A 15963-nucleotide genomic window follows, 5' to 3' on the forward strand; every position below is an offset into this window, starting at 1 on the left:
GTGGGTCAGCATAAGAAATTAAATGAGAATTTGGGGGGAGTTTTGCAGAAGCTGTGAATGACATGGAAAGGCCAGTAGGTGACACAGAGCCTATCACCAAATACTTAACTCAAATTTATCAATTAGATATAGTAAATACCCCATAAAAGAAAAAGAAAAAAAATCAGACTTCTCTGGTACTAAGGAAGCACCAAAATTTTTTACTCAGATTTTCCAGATCAAGGGGTTATTGTGCCCCTGACCCCTGCAGTATGGAAGGGATAACTATAATTTACAAATAATTGTGCTTTAATAGATGTTTGTTGACTTGAATCCAATTGAATAATATCATCAAATATTAGGATAAAAGGATTTAATGAAATATAGACTCTAACAGACTTTTATGTTGTTCCCTAAATGGGATTTAAACCACTTGTTTTAATTTTAATGTGAATGGATAAGCATGTTTTTTAGTGGAAAGAACAGAGGCCTGGGAATTAGTAGATAGGACACTCTTCTACCACCTTTCCATGTGATTTTATGTCAGTCACTTAACCTCTCTGCCTCAGTTTACCTTTGTACAAATTTTAGATGTTACCATTTGCCCTGTTTATATCACAAAGTTATAAGTATAAATGAGGAAAATATTGACAAAAGCATAAATGTAACTTGCTTACTGACACATGAAAATATCATTAATATTTTTATTCAGTACAACTTACCATTGATGTTCTAACACTATTGGGAAAATTTTTTTGAGCTCTCTACATTAGAGTTATGATATCTTAGCATTGGACAAGACCTCAGAGACTATCTATTCTCATTCATTATTTATAATCCTTTCTCCACTATCTCTGAAGAATAATCATATAGACCTAGCACTAGGACCTGACTGAAACAAAGGAAAGTTTATTTCTTTTCAAGACAGCTGGTTTTCTTGAGAATTCATTCTTTTGTTGACTCAAAATCTGGCTCTTTGGGGCCTAGTTCTCCTTGCTGGAACAAGAGAGAATACATCTATTTCCTGTTTTATATGATGAATGTTTAAAGACAGCTGTCCTTTTCTTTAGTTCGCCATCTTTTCTCCTTGCTAAAAAGTAATTTTTTCAGCTAGTCTGTATATGACCTGATTTTCAGGTGTTGGCCACACCCTGCTCACCTTCTTCTGTACATACTTTATTCTCCCTCCTGGCATGTAGTATGTAAAATTAAACATCTTTCTCCAGGTATGATCTCATCAAGGGAGATTGTTCAGTCATTTCAGTTGTGTTTGACTCTTCATGACCCCATTTGGGGTTTTCTTGGCAAAGATACTGGAGTAGTTTACCATTTCCTATTCTAGCTCATTTTACAAATGAGGAAACAGAGTTAAACAGGGTTAAGTGACTTGCCCAAGGTCACACAGCTAGTAAGTGTCTGAAGTCAGCTGTAAACTCAGGAAGATGAGTGAGTCCAGGTCCAACACTCTTATCTACTGTGCCATCTAGCTATGCTGACAATAGATATTATACCACGACTATTATCTAGATCAAGATACTGTATACTATTAATTCAAGTTAATCACATCAGCTTTTTAGTAGTTTTGTCACAACACTGGCTTACTAAGCCTCTGGTTAATTAAAACTTCAGGCTCGCCCCCACCCCCAACCCCCCCATGAACTAATGACTGCCCAGATTTCTTGTACTTGTGTGATTTAAAAGCTAACTGTAAGACTTTGCATTTATGTTAAATTTCATGCTATTTTTTGTTCTAACATCAAAATAATTTTATTTATGATTCTATCAGTAGTATTAGACATCACTTTTACAGGCAATCCTTCTGTTCGTTCTAGTCACTGATAAAAATATTGAATAGGACAAAGATAAATGATATCACCTTGTACTTCTATTAAAGGAATCCACCCAGGTTGACACTCTTTGTCCAAAAATCTTTGATTTTTCCCCATTATTTCATCCAGCTCATATTTCATCATCTTATCCTCAATGATATTGCGGAAAAGTTTATGAACTGTGTAATTGAAATAATATCTAATGTCTATAAATTTTCTCTCCATTCTAGTAATTCCATCATATGTAGAAATTAGATTATTTTTATTTCATTTGATCTTTTTGAATCCATTGTAGTGCCTAGAAATGAACAGATTATTTTTCTCATTGCTCACAAGCCATCTGACTAATCATTGTTTTAGAATTTGGGGAGATAATTGACACCAAACTTACCAGTCCTACACACTTTTAAAAATGAGACATTTAAAATTTCTAGTTTTTAGTACCCCTCTTTCCCCCCCACTAACTTTTAAGAGTTGGTAGATGCAATGTAACATTGGTAAATTCCTTCGGTACCCTAGGATGTACGTGGTCATAAGGAATTTGATTCATTCAAAGCAGGTAGATGCTTTTGGGGCCATGAGAGACCCAAAGGCAACATGAAGGCACTTAATGCTTGCTCTGGCATTCGAAAAAGTATAATAGATAAAATAAACATTGAAGACATTTTCCCATTTTACAGTTTTTTTGTAGGATTAGACCTGTTCATTTCATCTCATGACTTAGAATTAGGAACAGTAGAATGTCCAATTTTCATGGAAAATAAAGCAGAAGTTCTTGTCAAGAAAAGATCTATAATTTATATGTTTTTAGATTGATCAGGCCTTCATATAATTTCCTATGCCAACCATAATAATCATTTTGGGAGGATGCTAACAGAAATAATACTATTGACTCTTGTCTGTCTGTTGTTGTACCACAGTAGCCTTTTTATTTTCTTTCTAAATTTAGCTTAACACAGATGGAGTGTTATTGTAAAGATTCACCAGATTTGTGATTTCACTTTTCTATATCTATTTTAATGTAGAATTAAACAGGGAAAACAAATAAAGGTGAGTGACCTGAAAAACTTTGAATGTTATTCAGTTTACATTCATGGCTATAAAAACATGTGGCTTTGTGTCTTTCTAATGAGAAAATAGAGTAATTTGCATTTTTTATAGAAAGGTTGGCATTTCATACATAAATCTCTTGCTTAACAGATAAGTATTAAATAAAATTCTGACCTTTCAATTCAAGAATTGTCTTACATACACCAAGTAAAGAATTAAGGAAGATCTGTGGCTATAACTTGCATACTCCATTTCATCCTTGCTGATACTACCAACTGTATATAGTGTCTCCCACTGATTGTGTTACAGCTAAGCTAGGGCTTTGGTTACTGTCTAACAATGATTATCATGAAGAACCATAAATTGGATAAGGCCAATTTCTATACATTCAGCAGTTAGAAACAAGTTATTCTAGTACAGAGAGCAAGAATAATTAATTAAAAGAAAATTCAAATGATCCTCTTCATACTCCCCAGTGTCCATATACTAATTGACTTTCTCCCTGGTCCACCTTCATCCTGTTCCCTTCTGTGACCTTCCCTAGTAGCAGCCTGGCAGTAATGTCTTGGGGTTCTCTCTATCTGTGTCTCAAAGTCTCTTTCTGAGGTCTTTCTCCCAATTGAATTTTTTCTTTCATAAAAGCATTATTATTTTCCAGTTACATGTAGAGATAGTTTTCATCATTTGTTTTTATAAGATTTCTAGTTTCAAATTTTCCCCCTTTCCTCCTTCCCCAAGACAGCAAGCAATCTGATATAGGTTATACCAATTGAATTTTAACACTGATTATCTCAGGGTTCCATAATGCTTGTTATACTTCGGCTAACCATGCTTTGCCAATGCTCAGAAGATAATTGTTATAATATGCTGGTAACTCTTAATTTGGATAACCATCTGTTGCATGAACATACTGATTGCCATCCCTAATTGATTCTCCATTCTAAACATCCTCTTCTTTCCTCAGGCTTCCCACACTAATACCCTCCCTCCTCTTTCCAGCCGAGGATTTTACTTCATATTTTACTGAGAAAATCTAAGAGTTTCCTCTTCTCCCCTTATCTACACCTCAAAAATCCTTGTCATTGTAACCCATTCAATTCTCTATTCTAGTCTGTGATGGTGAGATGATTTTTTTCCTTGCCACCCTGTCTCTTAGTACTCTTTCTGCATCTTCTCTTATTTCCCCATTATATTGCCCCACTCCTACCATCATTCCCTCTATTTTTCTACTTTTCAGTCTCTTCATATATACTGGTTTTGTCTCTCCTATCTAAACCAGTCTAGGTCTTTCCTATCTAAAAAAACCTCAAAAAACCCCCAAATAAACAAACAAAAAACTTGACTGTACCACCTCCTTGAGTATTGTCTTATATCCTTCTTCCCTTTGACAGGCAAGCTCCAAGAACAAGGTTGACACTTTTCCTTATTTCTATTCCCTCTCTTTTTACTTAACTTCTCACCCCCTTATAGTTTGGCTTACAGTGCCATTATTCAATTGAAATTGATTTCTACTCAAAACCACTGATCTCTTAATTACAAAATGAAATGACATTTCTTTGTTCTCATTTTTCTTGACATCTCTTGTAGCATTTGGCACTACTGACTACCCTCTCCCCCTTGGATACTCTTTTTATTCTGATTCTTTATGGTATTATTCTCTCTTGATTTGTCTCTTACAGGCCTGACTCTTAAAGGCCTGTTTGGCATCTCCCCAGTCTTCACGCTGGAACTAATAATGCTAGAAGTAAGAATATTGTTAAAGGTTATTTCGATCAGAAGGATGGTGACATAGTCCATCAATGCTATATAAAAAGACCTTACATTAGAACTGTGATTTTAGACATTGGGTTTAAGGTAGATTGAAATGACTGTATTGTAAGCTGCAGTTTTCTGGCCAATGTCATTTCATTAATCTAAACAAGGTCAATATTTGGTAATAAATTATTTTTTATAATACAAATTCTGTGTCCCTGTGAGTTTTTTCCTCTTGAGTGTTTTTCCTGTTTCTGTAGTTATTATGTAGCACTATTGATAAATTGGATTATTCATTTTATCACCAATGAGGTATATAAATGGACTTGGAGTAGTATCAAATACCACTTGAAACACTTATCAGACCTTGGGTAATTTACTTAAACTTTCTAAACCTCAGTTCTTATCTGCAAAATAAGAGAGTTGGATTAGATGACCTCTAAGGGCTGTTCTAGCTCTAAATCTATATTCCTATGACCCATAATTCAATAAACACATTGAAAATATATTCATTTAAAATGAATAGAATGCACTATTTTGTAGAAGTAGAACTTTATACTGTAAACAGACTGTTATATTAAGAAGGTAAGAACAATATGATGTACATCTTCGAAAAGCAATTCCTTCCAACTACCAATTAAGTACCCAATATTAGAGTATAGTACATGTTACAATCATTACAATCATTTATTTTGTAAGCATACATTTATCCATTTGTAGGTGTTAATGTAGCTATGTACAGATTTAACTTATTTAACTTTTATGGTCTGTCTACCTTCTTGGACCAGGCTAAGGTGTTGGATGTAAGCATAATCTGTCTCAGAACTGTTAACCTGTTGATTGCTAAGGCTGATTGAGATGGACCAATTTTAGGCTTTCCTCGGGCTTCCATATGTATCTCTCTCAAAGCGGCCTTCTCTCAAAAGAGTTGATCTTGGGGCAGCTAGATGGCACAGTGGATAGAGCACTGGCCCTGGATTCAGGAGTACCTCAGTTCAAAATCTGCCTCAGACATTTGACACGTACTAGCTGTGTGACCCTAGGCAAGTCACTTAACCCCAATTGCCTCACCAAAACAAACAAACAAACAAACAAAAAAAAAGGAGTTGATCTCAAAAGAGTAATCAGGTGAAACTGAGAAAAAGGTCTCTAAAACATATCTTCCCTTTTTTATCCCTTCTTACCTTTCTTCACATGGTTCCAAATTTATAAATAAGGGGAAACACTTTGAGGTGAAAAAACTAGCAAGTAGTTTTTATTTTTCAGGTTATCAGTCTGTAACAGTGGGACTTTTCTTTCAGGTAGGCTGTTAGAAATGAGGACATTTTTGCCACTTATACCATTATTGTTTGTCCCATGCTTTGGATGGATCCACTTAGTCTGAGGGGAAAGAAAGCTAAATTAGAGGCAGTATAATTCACAAGTGCATTGGACTTGGAGTCAGAATACCTGGGTTTTAGTCCTGGCTTTGCCGCTAACTTGCTGTATGATTTTGAATAAGTCATTTGGTTTCTATAGACCTTACTTTACTCATTTGTAAAATAAGGAGGTTTGCACAGATAATCTCAAGGGTTTCTTTTAGCCCTAAAATTCTATAATTCTAATTGAGGTGTGTGTGTGATATTGCTGGTAACATATATTGAGATGTGACTTGTCAAATATTTGAAGAATGTTAATGCCAGTGTACTTAATAGAATCAATATCTGCTGAGATTCTAAAATATGGTCACTTAGACATCAGTATAGACTTTGCCTTAGTATAAAATGTCCCAAAAATCTGATTGCAGTTTTAAGGATTAAACTTTAATAGTTTAAAATTACACCAAGACTTTTGGGACACCCTACATTGTATTTCATAAATATTTTCATTATCATTTGTAAAAGGTTGGGTAAGGAAAGTAACTTTCCATCACTACCAATAAACTGACCAAAATGAGTTCTATTTTATATATTATTTGGTTACTCCATCTATATGTGAGTTACATTTCTAGAAAATGCTATGAATATAGAGTTCAGACATTGACTTAGAAGAATGAGCGTATATATCTAGAATGGTTGCTAAGTAGAACGCAGCATTCAATACAAATAAGTTTTGGTGATGCTACTGCCTAGAACCTAAAGGTTATATTTGCATTTGTAATAATCATCCTGTCATATTTTAATGAATTGGAAGCAATTGAATCTTTCTCTAGAAAACTATTTTTTATTAAAATAGCTTATTTTTAACAGTTTTTTTTAAGTAAAACTTTTTGTTCCATTCAAACAGTATTTATTTATGCTATGGATGATTTTTGTAAAATAACTATGAGAGGCAGTGTGACATCATGAATAGATTTTTGGCCTTAGAGCTAGGAAGACCGCAGTTGAAGTTCTGAGACATATTGATCATGACCATGGGTAAGTCATTTAACTTCTCAGTGTCCCAATAAAAACTCTGAGACTGTCACTTACAGATGAGCTGCTGATCTACATCAGTAGAGTGGATTACAATACCTGAAGTTCCTCTACACTGATGAAATTGCTGTCATGGCCCTAAATATGTATATAATATATTATGAAGCCCTCCAGAGAGTAATAATCCCAGCAATAGTAGGCATAAGAACACAGGTTATATTTATACTCGCTGTGCAGCAAAATTTTGCTATATAATCTATTCAGACATACTAGTTTAATCAAAGTTTTCTAATATAAGGGACGAGAAGCCCATACTTAAAATACATTTTTAAAAGGAAAGTGGCAAAATCTTATGTAAATATAAAGAAACCTGGGATAAAATAAGTTAAATTCATAGGATCATTGAATCATAGGACTAGAGCTGGAAGAGATTTTGGATGCCATCTAATTCAGCACCTTGTCACCCACCATGACTAGCACCACCCCCATTTTACAAATATGGAAACTCATGTTCTGAGAGGAGATGTTTCTTGCCCTATCACATTGTTAAAGGCAGGATTTGAATCTAGAACCTCTGCTGGAGCCAGTGGTCTTTCCACTGTACTATATCAAGTTGGAAACATGAAGAAAATAGGAAGAAAGGTTTAATTTAAAAACCAAATAATTTTTCAGAGGATTATGAAAATAATTGGTGCATAACATCTTGCCCCTAAAAATCACAGTCGATAAAAAATCTAATTGTGATGACTCTAAATATGTTCTATTGCTTTTTAGCTCACATGCTCGCATTATATGTTCACACATAAGAACCTCAATCTACAGTCAACAATCAGGTGTTTGTTTAAAGGATATGAGGCAGAGTCATAACTAGCATTATGCTTTGTGGGGGTGCAGCTTGGGGAGGAGGTATGCTACCTCAGTTCTCCCTCTGCTAAAAACTTAATAGTTAGTAAATTCTTGCTTTGGCTTGATAATTTCATCCCTTCAGAGGAGAAAAATTGTGAGAAAATGGGTCTGATTCTCACCGAGAGGCAAAAATTGGTTGCTGGTCTATAAAAGATGGGAACATGGAAGAGAAATAACCACTTCCTCCTAGAATTTGTGGTAGAGGAGAGAAAAGGTAGATGGAAACTGACATGCATCTAAGATTTTGAGAAAATAAATTTTTTTTTATCATGAACTAGAAAATCATCAACATAAACATTTCCTTAAAAGGCCAGAAAATGAGGATTTCACATGAAACTGCATATCAGCTATGTACTATTTGTTTATTTTAATAGACTTTAAATTTAATTGCCAATGCCAACATTTTCCTGTTTGTTTCCATCTAAACCTCCCTCTGGTCTCTTGCATATTTTTTTTTAAAAAATGTTTCTTTGATGTTCCTTGTCCTATCACTACCCTCATCTTGCCAAACCTTAGTCCCTGGAGTATTACTCCCACCATCCACCTTCACCACTTCTACTTACAAGTTGCTCTATGAACTAGAGGAAATGCTTTCCACTGTATTGACTAGGTACTTTACAAATTCATGTTATTCAAATCCAACTGGGCCTTCACTATAGCAAAGTTTTCATCCCTATTTGATTCCCTCTATTGCCCAGGTAATCTATTCCCCAGCCACTTTTCCTTCCTCAAGCTCCCTACTCCTTCTTGTTCCTTCTTTCTGCTGAGGACTTTGCCTTTTACTAGGAAAAAAAAATTGCTTGAGTTTTTGGGGGTGGGAGGTGGGAAGAGAGGGAGGAAGAGAAGTTGGAACACAGTTTTAAAAAACTGATGTCAAAATTTGTTTTTACATGTAATTTGGAAAATAAAATTCTAAACAGAAAAAAATTATGATCAGTATGCTATCAGAAGTGTTTATGAAAAATGCAATCCATCTTCAGAGAAAGAACTGATGGTAGCTGAATACAGATTAAAGTATAAATTTGTTGTTGTTGTTGTTAAAAAAACAAAAAACCAAAACTCACTTCTTTACCTTTTCCTGCCTGGGGTGGGGGGAAGGAAGAAGTGTCATTGTAGCTTATGAGGATCCTTAACCTGATAATGAGCTATTTTGATTCTATGGCAAGTACATTTTCAGCCAAGTGAATTTCTCCTTTCCTTTGGCTTCATATAGCTGGTCAGAATCAGCATCTCTCCCTTCTTTTGTATTGGAGGAGATGTTTGGGCAAATTCATTATAGCAACATGAATCCCTAGATAGGTTGCTGCACAGACCTCTGAATTAGCTTGTGTTTCTTCATACTGTGTGTGAAAGCTTGTGGTTACAAGTGGACTTAATGAGTATTCTAAATGAGAAAGTTCTCTGATGTCAATTCATAAGGACTTTACCTTTTCTGGTTTCTACTTTCTTTTCTCCTTGGAATTTATTCATAATTACTTTACGACTGGCACATAGTTACTTTAAGAGTATGTTGACATGACTAATCTGGTCACATTTATCATTTTGCTGGTAATCACTCTTCTGTAAGGGAAAGAATGCTGTTAGCAAAAAATGTCTTTACTTTAAAGTTGTGGATCTTCTTAATCAGTCAACAAGTATTTATTACATGCTTGCTATATATGTTTGCCTTACAAAAATCCATGGTATAGAAATATACTTTAATAAATGTTACATTTTAATATGTTGAATATTAAATGTAAAATGTTTCTTCAGATAATCTAGACTATGAAAATAAGCTTTGTTTTATAAAAGAAATAAATTTTAATTGTTCTATAATAAAAGTAGGATGTCTTACATGGAGTCTTTGGCAAGAAAGTCACAATGAAAAGATTCCAATTGTGTGAAACTATTCTGAAAAATCAGGCAAAGTTCATAAAATTTAAAAGGGTCAAAGTTTTAGTGGGAAAATAATTTATTAATATAGCACAATGGTTTACCAATACACATTGGGCAGTTATCACTAAGAGGAAAATTATGAGCCGAGTTGCCCCAACACCCAATCATGAAATAGTCTTTTAGCAGTTTAGTTTATAAGTGGATAGATAGATGATAGATGAATGGATCTATCTATCTCTTTATAGAAATGCATATATATACAAACATATATGTATATATTTATATAGACACATATATGTGTATATATATGTATATATATGCATATATATAATTTTGGAAAATAACCCAGTGGATATTGAAGTATACCTTATGAAAGATCATCACATCATTGTTTAATGGAGTTAAAATAGCCTCACTTTCCAGGAAACATTTTGAAACAATGTATAAGAATTTTAAAAAATTTTTATTCTCTATTTGAGACATATATTATTTCCATTTTTTTCAAAATAAATCTCTACTAAATGAGCTATATTGGCTTTATTGATTGAATCATATAAATATTTGAGGTAAATTAATATCTAGATGTAATAAAACATGTTTAAATATGCACTTGACCATTTGAAATCATATGTTTCAAACAATTAACTGATTTTCTCTGATAAAAACCTCATTTCTTGAATATATAGGGAAATGAACCAAATTTGTAAAAATAAGAGCCATTCCCCAATTGAGAAATGGTCAAGGGATAGGAAAAATGCTGTAAATCACTAAAGAAATGTAAGTTCAAACAACTCTGACATACTACCTCACACCTATTAGATTAGCTAACATGAAAGAAAAGGAAAAGGACAAATGCTGAAGGGAATGTGGAAAAATAGGGACACTGTGCATTATAGGTGGAGTAGTGAATTGATCCAACCATTCTAATTTGGAGCTATACCCAAAGTCACTTAACCCTTATTGCCCTGTAACAATAACAATGATGGTGATGATGATGATTTAGCAGAAGCAGAAGAAATTAAGAAGAGGTGCCAGGGGGACGGAGCCAAGATGGTGGAGAGTAGCTAGTAAATTGCTTGAGCTCTCCTTCTGTTCCCTCAAAAAGAACATTAAATCAAGCCTCTAGATGAATTCTGAAACTACAGAACCTGCAAAGAGAAAGAGAGACACAGTCTTCCAACCAGAGATAATTTAGAAGACTTCAGGAAAGGTTGGTCGCACTGGGGCAAAAGGGAGGCACAGTGCACAGTGCACAGTGACTGCACAACACAGAGGGGGTCAGGGCAAGTCAGCAGGAAACTGTGAGCCACAGACGAGCAATTGAGGCCCCTGGATACTGGCTCAACAAGCTGGTGGCACAGCAGGACAATGGCAAAACCCACCTGCACCAGCCAAGAGGGCAGGTTGCCAGCTGGACGGCCACCCATAGGACAGGTATGACCAGGCCTACCAATCCCAGTGCACAGCCAGCAAAGCCAGGATGGTGAGAAATCCAAAAGCCATAGAGGCATTAGTGTAGAAAGCCAGAGATACAGCCCTTATACCCCATCACAAGAAGCTTGAAACAGGGACCCTGGTGCCCCCAGAGCAGACCTCAACTTAAAAAAAAAAAAAAAGAGCTGCAGTATGAGTAAGAAACAAAAAAGAGCTCTCACCATTGAGAGCTTCTGTATCAACAGGGAAGAGGCAAACACAAACTCAGATGAGGACAATACTCCCAAATTGCTTACATGTGAAACCTCAAGAGGGAAGATAAATTGGTCTCAAGAACAAAAAGCCTGCTTAGAAGAGCTCAAAAAGGATTTTTTAAATCAATTGAGAGAAATGGGGAGAGAAATTAAAGCAACACAAGAAAATTATGAAAAAAGAATTGGTAGCTTAGAAAAGGAAGCACAAAGATTGAATGAAGAAAACGATTCCTTAAAAAATTCATCTGGCCAAATGGAAAAAAAAAAGGTGCATAATCTCACTGAAGAAAACAATGCCTTAAAAATTAAAATTGCGTATTTGGAAGATAATGAATCCATGAGACACCAGGAATCAGTCAAGTAGAATCAAAAGAATAGAAAAATAGAAGAAAATGTGAAATACCTCACTGGAAAGACAACTGACCTGGAAAACGGATCCAGGAGAGACAATTTGAGAATCATTGGACTGCCTGAAAGCCATGTTCAGAAAAAGAGTCTAGACACCATATTCCAGGAAATTACTAAGGAGAACTACCCTGATATTATAGAATCTGTGGATAAAATTGTCATTGAAAGAATCCACCAAACACCTCCTGAAACAGACCCCAAAAGGAAAACTCCAAGGAATATTGTAGGCAAATTCCAGAATTATCAAGTGAAGGAGAAAATACTCCAAGCAGCCAAAAAGAAGCAATTTAAGTATCATGGAGCCACAGTCAGGATTGCTCAGGACAAGGCTTGGAATATGATATTCCGGGAGGCAAAGGGGCTTGGATTGCAGCCAAGAATCTATTACCTAGCAAAACTGATTATTCTCTTTTAGGGGAAAAGACGGACATTCAATGAAATTGGGGACATTAAAGGGTTCCTGATGAAAAGACCAGATCTGAATAGAAAATTTGATCTTAATATACAAGACTCAAGAGAAGTGTAAAACGGTAAACAGGGGGAAAAAAAGTTACTCAATAAGGTTAAACTGTTTAAATCCCGACATGGGAAGATAATACATATAACTCTTGAGAACTGTATATGTATTTGGGCAGACAGAAGGATTATACACAGAGGATATAAATATAAACTGTCTTTGATGTGATAATATCAAGGAAATTAAGGGGTTAAAAAGGGAGCTCATAACGGGGAGGCTAGGTGGCACAGTAGATAAAGCACTGGCCCTGGATTCAGGAGGACCTGAGTTCAAATCCGGCCTCAGACACTTGACACTTACTAGCTGTGTGACCCTGGCCAAGTCACTTAATCCTCATTGCCCTGCAAAAAAAAAAAAAAAAAAAAGGAGCTCATGGGGAGAAGAGGAAAGGGGAGATTGAATGGGGTGAGTTACATCATATGAAGAAGTGAAAAAAAATTATTACAATAGAGGGAAAAATGGGAGGAGTGAACATTGTTTCAACCCTAATCTCACTAGATTTAATTCAAAGAGGGAATAACATATACTTTCATTTGGATAAAGAAACTTAGCTTATTCTTTAGGGAAATAAAAGGGTAAGGGGAAAAGTGGGAACTGATAGAAGGGAGGGCAAAAGCAAGGGAGAAAAGGGTAAAGAAAAGGGAAGGGGGGTGATAAAAAGGAAGGGCAGATTGGGGGAGTCAGGGGTAAAAAGTAAGACATAGGTGAGGAGGAATAGGGTGAAAGAAGGGGGAAAAGTACAAACGGGGTAAATAGGATGGAGGGGAATAGACAGCTAGTAATAATAACTGTGAATGTGAATGGGATGAACTCTCCCATAAAACAGAAGCAAATTGCAGAGTAGATTAAAAACCAGAATCCTACAATATGCTGTTTATAAGAAACACATTTGAAGCAGAGGGATACACACAGAGTAAAAGTAAAAGGCTGGAGCAGAATATATTATGCTTCAGCTAAAGTCAAAAAAACCCGGGTAGCAATCCTTATCTCAGAAAAGCAAAGACAAAAATAGATCTCATTAAAAGAGATAAGGAAGGAAACTACATCTTGCTAAAAGGTTTTATAGATAATGAAGTAATATCAATATTAAACATATATGCACCAAGTGGTATAGCATCCAGATTCTTAGAAGAGAAGTTAAATGAGTTACAAGAGGAAATGGACAGTAATACTATACTAGTAGGGGATTTGAATCTTCCCCTCTCAGAATTAGATAAATCTAGCCACAAAATAAATAAGAAAGAAATGAAAGAGGTGAATAGAATATTAGAAAAGTTAGACATGATAGATGTCTGCAGAAAATTGAATGGGGATAGAAAGGAATATACCTTTTTCTCAGCAGTACATGGCACATTTTCAAAAATTGACCATGTATTAGGGCAGAAAAACATCATAGTCAGATGTAGAAAGGCAGAAATAGTAAATGCATCCTTCTCAGATCATGATGCGATAAAAATTACATGTAATAAAGAGCCATGGAAAGGTAGACTGAAAATCAGTTGGAAACTAAATAATTTCATTCTAAAAAATGAGTGGGTCAAACAACAAATCATAGAAACAATCCATAACTTTATCCAAGAGAATGACAATAATGAGACAGCATACCAAAATCTATGGGATACAGTCAAAGTGGTGCTTAGGGGAAATTTTATAGCTCTAACTGCTTACATGAATAAAAAAGAGAAAGAGGAGTTCATTGAATTGGGCATACAACTTAAAAAGCTAGATAAAGAACAAATTAGAAATCCCCAATTAAATACTAAATTAGAAATCCTGTGAAAATTAAAGGAGGAATTAAAATTGAAAGCAAGAAAACTATAGAATTAATCAATAAAACTAAGAGCTAGTTTTATGAAAAAACCAATAAAATAGATAAACCATTGATTAATTTGATAAAAAAAAAAGAAAGAAGAAAACCAGTATCAAAAATGAAAAACGTGATCTTACCACCAATGAAATGGAAATTAAAGCAATGATTAGGAACTATTTTGCCCAACTGTATGCCAATAAATTTAACAATCTAAATGAAGTGGAAAAATATTTACAAAAATACAAACTACCCAGGTTAACTGAAGGGGAAATAAAATCCTTAAATAAGCCCATATTAGAAAAAGAAATTGAACAAGCCATTAATGAACTCCCTAAGAAAAAATCCCCAGGGCCAGATGGGTTTACAGGTGAATTCTACCAAACATTTTAAGAACAATTAATTCCAAGATTATACAAATTATTTAGAAAAATAAGTGAAGAAGGAGTTCTACCAAATTTGTTTTATGACACAAATATAGTGGTGATACCAAAACCAGACAGAGCAAAAACAGAGAAAGAAAATTATAGACCAATTTCCCTAATGAATATTGATGCTAAAATCTTAAATAAGATATTAGCAAGGAGATTACAGCAAGTGATCACCAGGATAATACACTATGACCAGGTAGGATTTATACCAGGAATGCAGGGCTGGTTGAACATTAGGAAACTATAAACATAATCAACCACATCAATAAGAAAACTAACCAAAATCATATGATTATCTCAATAGATGCAGAGAAAGCTTTTGACAAAATACAGCACCCATTCCTAATAAAAACACTAGAGAGCTTAGGAATAGGTGGAGCTTTCCTTAAAATAGTAAGCTGTATCTACCTAAAACCAACAGCAAGCATTATATGTAATGGAGATAAGTTAGAGGCCTTCCCACTAAGATCAGGGGTGAAACAGGTATGTCCATTATCATCTCTATTATTTAATATTGTACTAGAAATGTTAGCTTTAGCAATCAGAGAAGAAAAAGGAATTAAAGGAATTAGAATAGGCAAGGAGGAAACAAAACTATCACTCTTTGCAGATGATATGATGGTATACTTAGAGAATCAACTCAAAAATTACTTGAAACAATTAACAACTTTAGAGAGTAGCAGGTTATAAAATAAATCCACATAAATGGTCAGCATTTCTATACATGAACAACAAAGTCCAGCAGCAAGAGATAGAAAGAGAAATTCCATTTAAAGTAACAGTGGATAATATAAAATACTTGGGAGTCTACTTGCCAAGACAAACCCAGGAACTCTATGAACACAATTACAAAACACTTTTCACACAAATCAAATTAGTTCTAAAAAAGTGGAAAGATATCAATTGCTCATGGATAGGCCGAGCTAATATAATAAAAATGACAATTTTACCTAAATTAATGTACTTATTCAGTGCCATACCAATCAGACTACCTAAAAATTATTTTATAGAGCTAGAAAAAATAATAACAATTCATCTGGAAAAACAAAAAGTCAAGATTATCAAGGGAAATAATGGGAAAAATGCACAGGAAGGTGGGTTAGCTATAACAAATCTGAAACTCTACCATAAAGCAACAGTCATCAAAACTATCTGGTACTGACTAAGAAATAGAGTGGAGGATCAATGGATTAGGCTAGGCACAGGAGACACAGTAATAAATGACATTAGTAATGTAGTGTTTGATAAACCCAATGACTCCAGCTTCTGGGATAGGAACTCAGTATTTGACAAAAACTGCTGGGAAAACTAGAAGATAGTATGGCAGA

The 15963-nt window shown here is 34.7% G+C and overlaps 1 protein-coding gene across 17 annotated transcripts in view; it reads left to right on the plus strand.

Annotated features, from left to right (window-relative positions):
* The window catches only part of GPHN (gephyrin), a 757220-nt gene that overhangs the window by 166861 nt on the left and 574396 nt on the right, over nt 1-15963 (plus strand). The window lies entirely within an intron of this gene.

Source organism: Dromiciops gliroides, chromosome 2 (genome assembly GCF_019393635.1).
Source record: "Dromiciops gliroides isolate mDroGli1 chromosome 2, mDroGli1.pri, whole genome shotgun sequence".
In the NCBI taxonomy this organism is placed as follows: Eukaryota; Metazoa; Chordata; class Mammalia; order Microbiotheria; family Microbiotheriidae; genus Dromiciops; species Dromiciops gliroides.